The sequence below is a fragment of the Strix aluco genome, chromosome 4 (assembly GCF_031877795.1).
Source record: "Strix aluco isolate bStrAlu1 chromosome 4, bStrAlu1.hap1, whole genome shotgun sequence".
In the NCBI taxonomy this organism is placed as follows: domain Eukaryota; kingdom Metazoa; phylum Chordata; class Aves; order Strigiformes; family Strigidae; genus Strix; species Strix aluco.
Genome location: NC_133934.1, coordinates 69,108,203 through 69,121,829, shown reverse-complemented (window position 1 = coordinate 69,121,829; position 13,627 = coordinate 69,108,203). Strand labels below are relative to the sequence as shown.

General features: G+C 35.9%; 1 long non-coding RNA gene across 1 annotated transcript in view; it reads left to right on the top strand.

Moving 5' to 3' along the window:
* The first annotated feature begins 7,216 nt into the window (after positions 1-7,216).
* Positions 7,217-13,627, top strand: part of LOC141922352 (uncharacterized) — a 28,025-nt gene continuing 21,614 nt past the window's right edge. The window contains exon 1 of the long non-coding RNA XR_012622960.1: positions 7,217-7,316. This is a non-coding gene — a long non-coding RNA (uncharacterized LOC141922352). The remainder of the gene's footprint in view (positions 7,317-13,627) is intronic.

The following is a 13,627-nucleotide window of genomic DNA, read 5'->3' as shown; positions in this document are numbered from 1 at the left end:
TGGTGCCATGGTGGACATGATGAGATAATGCTGGACAGTATTAATATCAATATCTGCATTGCCTGAATGACAGAGCAACATAATTAACTGTCAGCCAATTACAATTAGGTCACTCATTTTGAGGCTGTTTTCAAGGTCCTTAACAACCCAGTTCATTGAGGCATGTCCTGTAAATCCACAGCAGAGGGGCTTTATTATTTCATCTAGTTGCTCCAAAAATTTTAAACTACTGCAACTACTTATTCAATGTGCTAAGAGGAAACACCAGACCCTCAGGGCAGTCTTTGTTGATTTGGTAAAGCCTTTGACACTGTGAGCCACTCTCACATTATAATGGCTCTAAAACAGCATTAATGATCATATTATTGCCCTGTTTAAAAATCTTTATCATAATATTACTACCCAGGTCTAAAGAATGAGCGGTCAGACCCCATCAGGATCTGGACTGGAGTGGTGACCCAGTGTCCACACTTTTACTCAATCTGTCAGTATTCTACTGTGTAAGCTGAAGGAGGAAGGCAACGGGTTCCAGCACTGAATGAAAAAGATAACAATTTTAGCCTTTGGAGATGACTTGGTGTGGCTGATTGAATCTTGCCATGTATTTCAGAACATCACTGAAATTCTCAGTCTTTTGCAAGTTGATGAGCCTCAAAAGTCAGGCGGGGAAGGGCCATGGGTTCCACATCAAGCAAACGAAAGACTCTTACACAGTCAAGTGACTGTCCTGCTTAGACAATTAATGGCACACCCCTAATATGATTGACCCAGACAGCTCAGAGAAATACCTTGGGCCTGTATGTAGTCCCATGGGTTGGGATATCAAAACCTGAACTGCTGGAAAACCTAAATGAGTGGCTGAGGCTGATCAGACAGGATTCATTGAAGGCCCTTCAGAAGGCAGACATCTTGAAAGCAGTTACTATCCCTTGACTGATTTATCTAGCTGACCATGCTGATGTGAAGGCCATGTACCTCCAAGTTCTTGACTTGTATAAACCTAATCTGATTGTAAATAAAATATATTTGCAGGTTATTATGATCAGTGGCCTTCTATGATGGAGTGACTGCATCAGTGGACAAGGGAAGAGCTACAGATGTCATCTACCTAGGCTTCTTTAAGGGCTTTGATATGGTCCTCCACAACATTCTTGCCACTAAACTGGAGAAATACAGATTTGATGGATGGATTGGTATAAGGATAAGGAATTGACTAGATGGCTGTACCCAGAGTTACAGTCAATGGCTCAATGTCCAAGCAGAAACCAGTAATGAGTAGTGATACCTCAAGGGTCTGTACTGGGACCAATACTTTTTAATATCTTCATCAACAGCCTAGTGGGTTTGAGTGATGCTCAGCAAGTTTGCAGACAATACCAAGCTGAGTGGTACAGTTGATTCACTAGAGGGAAGGGACACCATTCAGAGGGACCTTGACAGTCTTGAGGAGTATGCCCATGCAAACCTCATGAAATTCAACAAAGCCAAGTCCAAGGTCTTGCATCACCTGGGTTGGGGCAGTCCAACTCAAACTATTCTTTCAGCCTGTGTCTGGGGAATTGGAGGCATGTTGAAAGGAAGTGAGGTAGAATGGATAGTTGGTAGGAACTAAAAGGGTCTTGGTAATAATGACACATCATCCCACCTACTGACAAAATCAACCAGCTTTAACTAGGTGGATGGGGTTGCCTTGATTAACCCTGAAAAGAAACATGAAAATTATATATGTTCTATAAATAGCTGCTCTTAAATGGCTTCCTATCAGGCTCTTACAGTGTCTTCAAAAAATTAATGGTGCTTCTGTGTTTATTCTGAAAGTTATTAAATAATAATTCTAAATTATTAGTGCAATTGTGCCCATATTAAGAAGTAATTTTATTGAGATTTGATAAGAAAATCAGCTTTATTAAGGCTTTGTGAATAATTGCCCCAAGTGATTTATCTCACTTTAATAGTACAGCAGCACACATATCTGCAATGTGTATTCTCATTATTAAAGACTCAGTACAAATATTTAAATATCTAATAATTGGAGACTTGACATTTATTAGAATGTAGGTTTGGAGAGGGCTTAATAATGCTTTTAATATAACTTGACAGCATTAAAAAAAAAGTGCATTAATCCATTATTGGAATGCCTTAAAGGAAAATTACAAAGAGGTGCAACTTGGATTTGTACTTCCACCTTCTTCTGAGTCTGAACTGAACTGTGCTGTGGTTAACATTTCCTCAAGAATGTGGAACAAAAAAGGGATATTGAATCTTAGTATATTTTTTTCTCTCACCAATGTAGGGAAAGCATGTATAACTTCATTTAGATAGTAGTCATTTTTGTAAGTATTCCTGATTGTGTTTAGAAATAGAGTTAGTGTTAAATGTGCCTGATAGGTGGATAAGTAAACAAAGGGATTCTTTGATCTGGAAAAAACTCAAAGCAGAATCATAGAAGCTGAAGTTCAGGATAAAATCTTTCTGCTTATTCTGTTTTTCTGCTTCCGGATAGAGAGGATAGTGGTCTGATACAGAGTCCCTAAGAACTCTAAGGATTGATTTTCATGGTATTTGTACAGTCTGCATAAAGCAGGAGTAGTAAGGCCAAGAATTAAATTCAGGAGCACAAACTGTCTTTTTTTACTATACTCAACACCTGGTGATTGTCCTACAAATTTGATGGTTTTGGCAAAATAGCAATTAATGTTGTTTGGGAGAAGGAACAGTTGATAATTTTATTAAACAAGTTTACTGAGATAGTTTATGTTTTCAAAAACTGCTTTGGGACTGTAATTTGTTATGAATTTTGTACAGGCTTCAGAACTGGAGGCTTTTAGGTCCTCTCTAAACACCAGTATTTAATAATTTTTGAGTGAGATGGTTCAAGGCTTCCCAGTGAAGAAGGCAAGACACCTGTTTTGAAGGATCACAGAAAGGAGTTAAGCAAAAGCTTGAGCAGAATCAGTGTGAGTTTGGGTGCCTTGAGTGAGACTCTGGGAGTGGTGAGTGGTATTTGAGGCAGAGAGTCTATGAGGTTTTGAGATGTGAAAACTTGAGCGGTAAGCTTTTGCATGTTGAGTGAGGCAGAGAGTCTATGAGGTTTTGAGATGTGAAAACTTGAGTGGTAAGCTTTTGCATGTTGAGAACACTGGAGTTTTGTATGGAGATAGAAGTCAGGAGCAGTCAATGGAGTTTTGAGTAAGTTCATGTCCACCTCTGAGATGCAGGAGTGCAATTTTGATCTTGTCACAAACCACAGATCTTCCCATGATTGTTCAATGGCATCTACTTATTTTCCAAGATGCCAGGAAGATTTTGAGATGGAGGGCTTGTGCCCACATCTGAACTTTCTCCCTAAGCAGGAGTGGGAGAATGGGGAAGCCCTAAAAGAAGAAACTTTTCTATTCTTGTTGCCCCTAGCATTGTTGGGTCAGTATTGTAAAGTGTACATCTTTTCTTCTCTGGCAGCACTTCTTAGCCGTGTCCTCTCCTTCAGTGACAATATCAGGAAATGCACAGAGCAGGATAAGGAAGAGATAACATCCATGTCTCACTGCTGCTGTAGACTGCTGCCTATGTTGTTTATGCATTAAACCAACCCTGATTATTACTTCTTAAAGTGATTTTCACTTGGTTACCTGAGGTACTTCAACGGTTACTTTTTTTTAAGTTGTCACATATCTTCACAGTTTAACGTCTAATGGCTGCTCATATAGGCTAGTCCCAAACTGGAACAGATAAAACCACATCAGGGTATTCATGCTGTGTTTTCCCATTTGATTTTAAAGATGGCGTTCCATTAGCCTGCTGCTCTTTAGAAGAGTACATATTGACAAATGACACTCTCTTAATGCTTTCTGACAATAACAGTGTTTTTTGCCAATTTCTGCTGCCAATAGTAATGACTGTTAAAGCAAACAACTAATGAATGTCTCCAAATGACCTTTTAGAAACTACTGTCAACATTAACTACTTTACGGTGTTTTCACCTTCCCATGGAATTGCCAGCATTTAATTTTGAGTGTATAAAGGTAACTGACATAACTGACAACTGTACATACGGTAGTTTGAATGACATTGCTGCTGCAACAGCTGGTCTAGTTCTGCAAATTGTGATGAACACTTGGGGTTATATTGACAGATGACTTATAGGGACAGGAGAAGTGCTTGCCTGTGTGCAGATTTCTCACAGAGGGCAACTAAAAAGCACAAGAGTTGTTCTTCATGGCTTCATGTTAGTACAAATGCTCCTGCAAGGCCTGGTGGCAGCGTTACTTTCTAAGGAAGCCAAAGAACGTGTGTGAGCAGTTACGGCTGCTCTGAGCTTCATGCAAGGTTTAATCAGTCTGCATCTCATTCTTGAATGGATAATTTCTTTTAAAATACTTTAGGACTCTATGCAGCATATGTTAAGATGAAAAAGGGCAAGTCACAGTCAGTGCTGTTTCTTTACATGCATAGGAGAGAAAAAGAAATTTTTTGCCATGTCTTAAATTCCTGACTAATCAACATCGGCTGTGTGTGAGCATTAGGGCATGAGCTTTAGAGATGACTGGATCCCATGAAGATCATGTTGTTCAAGATCCCTTGAGACAACCACAAGCATATGCTTTCCTAGAAAATACAAGAAAAAATAAGCTAAAGGGACTGAAGATGGAATTGGGGAGTTAAAATGCCAGTTGAATGACAGACTTCCTGTAACCCATTTAACCCTTTGCATAACACAACTCTGTAACATAAGTACTGCTTCTTTATTGCATAAATTTTATGTCCTGTGTACAGTGTGACCCCACTTTATTCCCAAGCACCTATACGTAGCTTCCAACTCAAAATGTAAATGTGGTACAAACACGGGAAGGTAAACAATAAGCTCCCTCAGATTTGAAGGAAAACAAACATCTCGTCTTACTGTTTAGAGATCCTGCTCTCTTGAGGCTAATGTCAGGAGCCCACTCTTCTTACTACTCTACATGTGTAATTTAAACTTAATATATGTAAAAAGTGTGGTCAGATAGTTAAAACTTAATGAACAACTGAAATGCAGGCAATGGGAGTGTTGCAAAATAGGGTGCTCTATGAAAATATGGCCTCAGGAGTTTGAAAATACATTTAATTACTGAAGTATGAATATTTGCATATAAATAATTCTTATTAACTTGTTTTTCTTAAGTATTTTAATTATAAACAAGTGTTTCTTGCTAAATATTTTACACTATAGGTTCTTTTCACAGGGCACACAAAGTAATGATGTATAACTCTTCTTTAAATATTGTATTACTTCATTTGAAATGTATATATATTAATATATAACCTTTATTTAGTTTCAAGAGTGTCACAACTCTTACTAGTGCATTTGATTAGCAATGTTCCAATAATATTTAAAATCAAAAGCTGAGGCAAAAAGAAGCCACTAGGTGTGTGTGTGTTAATTTCATGGCTACTGGAGAACATATGTCTTCATGCTGCATGCCCTGCAGTGCTCAACGAATTGCTGCTTGTTTCAAGATAGTGTTTTGGAGAATTATACCTACACATGGCAGCAAAATCAAGAACCTAGAGGACTTCTGGACAAATTACCATGTGGAAATCAAACATGGCCGTTATGAAGTGGTTCATGCTATGCTGAACAAATAATTTCACATGGAAAATACAACATTTTGATCCATTCACAGAACATTTGAGAGTCAGCTGCATTGTTTCAAGCAGGATGAATTCAGATTCCTTCTGGTATGACTACAGCTGATGTGTAGGAGTCAGCTTGTAATATATAGTAAGAGATCAATACAGCAGGCAAATAGGGATAACTTCTTTCAAGAGAAACCTTAGACACAAGAAAACAGCAGGACTCTAGCCACAACTGAAATATCAGAGGAACAGACCAGACCAGAGAAGAAAACAACTTGCAATGTGTGAACATTTGAAGGAGGTAGTTGAAGGAGCTCCTAAATAAGGCATTGAAGCATTTTAAAAAGTTCTTGGCATCTGGACTAATTGAGAGATATAGTATCAGTTATTTAGGTATTTGTGCAACTGATGATTTCTTCATATAGTTAATAAAACTATTCACATATCAAAAGTTATCCATTTATATAACTGCTTGCAGAGTAGAACTAAAGTGGTCTATATTAAGCAGCTGTTACCACATAACATATTGTGACACTGAGTTTTAGGATGAAAGTATTCTGATGTAATTGGGGGGAAAAAAATTGCTAAGTGATTTTGGACTGACAATAATTTAATCATAATGTATATTACAGCCTTTATACATTTTCAGTAATATTAATTCTGTTGGTAATATATGATGTATCATTTATCCTGTTATCGTTCATTTGCTATTATACCTTTTGATAAATTTTTACATAAAATGTAAGAGTTCTTGAGTTCTCTGCCCATTAAAAATAACACTAAAAACTGTATTGGTTTAAAGACCAGGATTTTACACAAACATGACTTAGTTATTAACAATAAGGAATTTCCAGAACCAGAAAGAGTATTTTCCTCAGTATTAGGTTGCATGTTATCAACACCATTCAAAGAGGAGTATAGAGAAGAGATGCTGTCTCAAAGTCAACCTAACATGCAGGATAACTCCTACCAGTTTTCTGTCATGTGAGGGAGAATGTCCTGTTAGCCTTTACTACAGGTTATAGGAGAACTTTCCATCTTGTGATTCAGTGAGTTGCAGGAGCAGAGGATGCAGCTACGTGACACAAATTACTTTCCATCTTGTTATTAGCTTTTATTACAGAGGTTGTACCTTTCACTCGCAAAACTACTGCCTAGGTGAGTTCATTAAAGGCATGATATAGTGTGTTATTTAAAGCTAATCTGTGAAAGACATGCACAATGCACAACCCGAAATTCAGTGCAACAAAAATAAGACAAATCCTCCTGTACCAAGGAAGACACCTTATGCTTTACCACTAGCAAAAATGACTGTAATTTGGAAGATTTGCTACAGCTGTAACTCTGGTTTCATATCTGGAAAGAGACCTGGAAAGTTCTATAATCTTGAATTCAGAGGTCTATAAACTTGAATTCAGTTTTACATGACTGTACAAAACAGATGTGGCATGAGTGCTGAGAGCTTGAGTAGAATTTGAAAAAGCTTTTTGTATGTTTGCATATTGTAGTGTGGACTGCTCTGAACATTGGCTCTTGAAAGGTGTTTTTCTCACAAAGCCAAGAAATTATGGTATTTTTTTTTTTGGCAGTGAGAGGAAAATATTACAGTGCCAGTGGACGGAGAAGGTTGGTCTACAGTGACAGAACCAGAATTCAGGGAGCACAGGTTTCCCAACTTCCCACCAGCGCACTGGACACAGGTTAGTATCCTGGCTTTTTATGCTGCTAGCTGCTGTCAGCACTGGATGACACTTCAAATCCAGAGCACATGTCTTCACTAATTCATGAACTTGTAATAGACCTAAAGTGTTACCCTGAGTAGGGAACAGTACAGTATAATTGAATCCTTAAAGTACTGCTCGGTTTATGGAAATTGTTCAAATACTTTTGCTATAGTAATGATAGGTAGGTATTGGGCATGGAAGTCTCATTCCTAAACAAAATTTAACAGCATTTTAAGCAATTAAACCCCAGTATTTTTAATGGTAAATTTTAGGTTGGTCTTACTACTGGACTAATATAAATTAAAGAACTGCCCCTTCCCCTTCCCCCCAGTCCCCAAACAGGAAAATGAAAACCTTTGATATGATTTCTCTCTGTAACATAAAAAGAAAGTTCCTGAATAAAACGTTAGTGTTGTGGTGCACAATATAAGAAAGCATACTGTAAATTAATTATTTTCTGTGGACTAAATTATTATGAGACTGAAATAAGCTTTGATCTTTGATGCATTCATTTGCATAATACAGTATATAGTACCATGCCATTGTGTATTTTTCATCATCAACATGTGGTTCTGTCAATACTAAAATGTGTTCACTTAAAATATTTTATTGTGTGAGTTTCAATTGCAAACATAGTCTTGATATTATTTGTTGGACTAAGGTAGTATTGAGTACAATCTATCTCTTAATATGCATTGGTTTTTGACACTTGAAAGACAAGAGTAAAACTGGATATTGAGAGCACTAGGTGTTGATCATAAAAAGTCCACACAAACATTATGTTAAACTGTTGTACAGTTGGGTTTTTTTTGTTAAAAGAGGACAAAATGAGTTAATTGCTAAAAATAATATATACAAAAACTTTTAAAAACCTGAATATTACCTATTTGGCTGATTATGCAAATATGAATTCAGAGTCATAATTTTCTAAATATCAGGAAATTCGAAATAGTGACTAGCGTCTATGGGGTTTTTAGTCTCAAAAATATTTCTTTAGATAATACTTTATTTTTTCTGATTATTTAAGTGCCTAGCTCATCAAACGCTTAAGTAGAGGAATTCCTGCAGAATAAAACGTTAACATTAATTTTCAATTTAAAGATCTGTGTCTTCTCCAAATTCAGAAGAGAAGAACAGTTATACTTGCTGGGACTGCCTGTTATCTACATGACTGACGTTAACAGAAGTGAGGTACACAATGAATTTTGTATTCAGTATGTGCAGACAGAATGAAAACAGTAAAGAAATATTATTTATTAGTAGGATATTTTAAATACAGATAGTAAAATAGTATGCTAGACTGGCTTCTTGGCAAATTACAATGGACAGATGGTTTTTCATTATCTGTTGTATAGAAATACAAGGCTTGCAACAGTGTGTTTTGTATTGATACTTATTCATCTGTGAGAGAGTAATTTTCAGGCTGCTTGTCCAGAAAACATTCTAAATCTTCCTTTGCATCTGCAGAACATCTGCTTAAACTAGGATTGTCAGTGTCAATATTTTATTGCTAGTAAGCTACAGGCTGTCTTAATGTCTTCCCAAAGCCAAAGAAATGAGTATAAAATAGGATTTCAGGGCTGGGATCCAGGGTTTACTGTCTAGATGTATTCTTCACTTTGTATGCAGTGTAAAATCTTACTCAATACCCATTCTACTCCTGGTAACATATGGTCTCAACAATTAGCACAGAAGAAAGCAATTTCTCTTTGTAACAGTTTACAAATGGTGAGGAAAAGATACATTTAGTTTAGATATTTATGAAACCAATATGTTTGATGGCAAGAAAAATTGTAAACAATAAAAGGCCACATTATAAACATCTTAGTAGGGTGCATGCCTCAATTATTCTGAAGAGGGAGGCAGAGGATTTCACATCTAGAAGATTTAAAATTTTAAAAAACATAAATTACAGTCTCTGTTTCAAAGCCTCTGTTTGGAAGTTGCAGTAGATAACAAGGTGCATTTTTCAGCTCCTTTAGGTACCCAATATTTCATTAATTCTTTATGTGCCAATATTATTGTTGTTTTCCTACAATTATCTCACCCTTCGTTGTTGACTTCCACTCTGTCTGATGTGTGTTGGAAGCATAAGCCAGTGTAGTGAGTTTTGAGGGCACATAAGAAACAGCAGATGAGCACTGTCCATAATTATAGTAGGTTTCAATGAACTGAGAGTAGTAGATGGTTGTTATCGTCTTTTTTTTTCTCTCATGCTTCTTCAGTCCTTTGCTTCTAGAAATATTCCTGCTGACTTGTTGAGATCTGAAAACACACTATCAGAGAGCAGGTATATGGCAAACTCTATCGTTCACATTCACAGGCAGTACCATGAACAAAAAAACCATACTGTTTCAAAGTGTTCTAAATTTTTTTTGTGTGTGTTTTGGTAAGCCCTTACTATTGGGAAGAACACTTTGGAAAAAGCAAAAGATTTTGCACATTTAGTCAAATTTATTACAGTAACATTCATTCCACCAGCATAAAATATCAACTGTCTTGCTTTCATTCAGGTAAATAACAGAGCACTCAAACAACAAGGGCAGTATATATAAGTGCAAAGTCTCAAAACAGTTTTGTATAGTATATGCAATGTATATAATAAAGTTTACACGTATGTACACAGTGTTCTGATAGGACCCTCAGTAGATTTGGGTAAAAAAAAATTACTGTGTCCCACAAAGCTCTGGGAATTAAAAAATGCTTCAGTTCTCTTAACTTCTGATAAAGGAAGATGCTGAGTAAATGCCTGGAGTTACTGACATGTAAACGTAGTGCTGAAGGTTCAGATTCAAGCTCTGAAAGAAACTATTCTGTTTGACTTAATCCAAATCTGGGAAGTGAATCCAGCTCTCTTACACCCTAGATGAGAATCCTAGCCATCAGATATGGGATCAATATTTGAGGACAGTAGCAATGGCCAGATTTACTACCAAAGTTTTTAAAAAACTGAAGAGACAAGTTTAAGAAAGCTTCATCAGTGGTTGCATAATGTTTATAGTATTTACAGGGGCTGGAGAAAACTGGAGAAAATTAGACACCGATATGACATATGTGTGTGAGGATACCAGTTATTATAGAGTATTTTTAACTTTGATCATTCTATCCTGTCATTTTTACTGTGAGAGATACTGAAGAATATTAAAAATTTAGTTAACTGTACCATGCTGTAGTGTGAATGCAGTTTGTCCATATATTTTAGCACCTCACCGAATATGGCTGTATTCTATTTCCTAAACAGCGGAAATATTTCTGCAGCATGATTACTTCACCTCTCAGTTATTTTAGATTTGGATAATATCAATGAGAGGTTAACCCTGATCTAAAAGTTTCTCTAATGTAGTGGTTTTTCAGATGTAAATTTGTAAGTCACAAAAACACTGTAGTCATTTCTACCCTAGGTTAGATTCAAAACTTTGATGTGAAACACTTCTCTGTGCTCGTGGGCCATCCAGGTTCCAGAATAACCTCCATTAGTGTAGTTGTTTGTGTGTGTCCTGTTCTTTTATCTATACTGAAGTGTTTCCTCCTATATTCTAGACATGTGTAAACTTCATTGCCTTTATTTTAACATCCTGTAAGTGCTGGTTTTTTTCTTCCTATAAACGTTACACACTTGTTTGTCTTCTGTTCTTTTTTCTCCTTTCAAAATACAGGGTAAGTATAAATTTATTTCCTAACATGTATTACTAAGACATACCTAATTACACTGCTTACCTTCGATACTCCTTATTTTGCATAAGCATTGGCATTCAGGTCTAATGTGAGGAAGCGAATTATAGGTTATGGTTCTGAAGCTGTTCTGATTGAGTGATGGATTCCCTGATGTATTTTTCACTGTTCACTTTGTTACCTGGAGATGGAAAAGCAAATGAGTATTGAAATAATTGGTTAGTCAGTGCTTCTTTCAGGTGAATAACATACTCTAGCTCGTACATGCAAGTGCAAGACCACAAATACAAAATGTGTGTTTCTGGATTTGTATTTTGAGTTAACATTCTGAAGAAAGCCCTGAATACACTTTCAGTGATACTCTGTTTCGTTTACTCCAGCCTTGATCCACTTAAAAAGAATCTAGGTCAAGAATATATTTCTTGGATTCCTTTTCAAAGAAAAACTTCCATTTTCACCAATGATATTTCCTAAGTGCATAAGCTGAGAATTCTGACAGTGCGCTTGGTGCCGTAACTGCCACAGCTGGGGAAGGCTTCTGGAACCCACTTCACCTGGAACCCAGTGTTGTTCTATGGTTACTTAGAGAGGTGACTTATCCTTTTTGTTACTCCTTTTCATAAAACTTCTTTTTTGTCACTAAATGAAAACTTCCCTTTTTCAGTTCCAGACACAGTGTACATTTTAGAAACTGATGCAGTCACTATCTTTACTTTTAAAGGACAAGGAAAGGTTCACCAGCTTCCCGTGAAAATTCCACTATCATCACACAGAAATATTTATTAAAAGTTGAGAATAGGATAATTTGAAAGAAATCTGTATTGTACTTTTATCTTTTACATGTATTAATTTAGATACGATATTTATGTCTTTGAGGTAAATTGAACATATGGTGAAGAAAAGGGGAAAAGAAACCAACCCTTCATTAGGTTCTTCTCTACTTTTCTATTTGTAAATCTGTGGTATTCTGTCTAAAATAAGTAGGAAAAATAATGGGAAGTCATTATAACAAGAGAATCAGTAAATCTGTTGAAAGTTTAGGATTCATAACTTTGATATTTTCAAAATAGTAAATGATAACTGTAGATGATTATGTAAGCTAGATCGGATTAGGGTTTTTTTATTTTGAGAAGGGTTGACCTAATTCCACCTTCACAGTTTGTGGTTCAATGGATGTTGCTGTTGAGAAAAAATGGTCACTATTCTGATCTGAGATTTTTATCTATTGATTAAAATGATCTCTTCTACCTATCTTGGTTCAGCATGGACTTTTAATTTCTCTGTGAACTTTTCTCCTGTGCTAAGGTTTAGCTCTTTACATATTCCCTTTACAAAGAACATTGCCTTCGACATCTTAATTTGATCAAGGATCAGCTTGCAAGCATGTGGAATTAAACCATTCAGCCACACACACTTTCATCTTAGCATAAAGCAACCTTTTCCTACAGAATATTTTCAAAATTCTAGGGAATAATTTTCAAAATTTTAAATAGAAGAAAGAACCAATAGCACAAAGTAGATGAATAAATGAGTGTTCTACTATATTACTTCATTGAAAACAAGCATTAAATTTCTTTTTTAATACTATATCCTGTGAAAATAAGTCTGTCTTTTTGCACACAAAATTATATTAATTTACAGTGGTTGAAATAATTTAATATGTTATGCACAGTATGTACCTCTGGTGTCATTAATCATTAGAAAAACAAGTATTAAAAAGGACAGAAATTAACAATTCATGCTATTTCAAAAATATGGGATTATTATAGTATTTTCCTCATTCACTTAACCAGAAATATAGACTAAATATTTAAACAGAATTTCATAGAAGAAATTTTACTTAGGAGCTATTTGAGCATATACACCTTTTTTGTTTTGTTTTATTTGTGATCAACAATAAAGATATTTTGCTATTAATTACAGTATTAGTGGGATGATTAACAAGTTAGGTTAGGGTTATTGGTAAAGCGAATACACTATTTAGTATTTTACCAACCAGTTTTTGAAAGTCTACCAATATCTATATATTCCTCGAATCATCCTGAATCAGCTGTGCTCTGGGGACAGGCCTGTCAGCTGCATGTCAATGAAGTGTTTCCTAAACACTTTAGTTGCCACTTCTTTATACAAATCAGAAATTGACTCTTACAGCTTGATAGCACAGAGGCAATATGTATTAAAATAATTTTGTATTATCCCAGATTTTAGTGTAACTGCATTTAAGCTTCAACAAGCAACATGACATCCATCCCCACCAAACTTCTAGCTGTCCTCTCCAGCCTTCCTACTGACTAGTATTAGCATGGATCTGATTCATAGCAACATATTTGCAACTTGATTTCTGTGTGGCACTGTGAGCAGCAGGATTTTGATACTAATTTGTGCAGTCTGTAGGAGTTATACCAGTACTTCATAATCTGTTCCAAGTAATCACGAACAAATACTGCTGAGGAGCAGAGCAGAGCAGAGATGATACTGCAGCAGGCAGTTGTATTTTGATCTTTGTTTTTACATGCATATTATTCCTTCTTATATTGTTGCAATAAGTGTAATATTCTGTACACAGATTCATAAAGTATTTTGATCAGTCTCCTGATCAAACATAAAATGCTGCA